Below are 722 nucleotides of genomic sequence, written 5' to 3'. Positions count from 1 at the left end.
GTTTAAACAGGACACGTAGAGATGGATTATTAGTGCAGATATTTTCAAGGTGTAAGTGTACAAGGTATCCATGGCAGCCTCACAGATCAAGAGGCAAAGCTTCAGTCTTTTGCTTATGGAATGTAAAGACTGTTCAAAGGTGCTCATTAGTCTCTCTAAAGAAAATATGTAGTGGACTGAACCAGTTGTTTTAAAGTGAGTTCAGATTATTCAATACTCTCAGTAGGAAGTGGACTTTTTGGTTTAGGCCCATACTGATTTCTTTGGGAATTTATGGAGGCAAAATTAACCCTTGTCGGTGCTAAGGTATCCAAGTTGTTCTCATACACACAGTGCAGTTTTTCCCCTGGGGAGCACATGGAACAGTAACTTGACTGCCTTTCCTAATGTTTCCATCAGCATGGAGAAGCAGCAGAACTCACACTTGAGCTCCACAGTGCCTAACTGGCAGACAGTGAGGAGGGCATGTCCTAAAACAATGCTCATCTAGTATAGACTATGGGCCTATGTGTGCACTCAGTGACACAGCAGTGAGATTACACTGATTTATTTGCAGTTATACTGAAGTGAAACTAAAGTAGCGGAGCAGAATATCAGGTTATGCGTGTTGATTCTAGTTCTGTAAAAATAATCACTTACCTGCCACTGATACGTAGAGTAGAATACATCAGACATTTCATACCACGGATACTTTACATAGGTTTGTTGTTATTGTTTGTTTG

The sequence above is a fragment of the Alligator sinensis genome, unplaced genomic scaffold, assembly GCF_000455745.1.
Source record: "Alligator sinensis unplaced genomic scaffold, ASM45574v1 scaffold127_1, whole genome shotgun sequence".
NCBI lineage: Eukaryota > Metazoa > Chordata > Crocodylia > Alligatoridae > Alligator > Alligator sinensis.
This window is presented reverse-complemented; position numbering follows the sequence as displayed.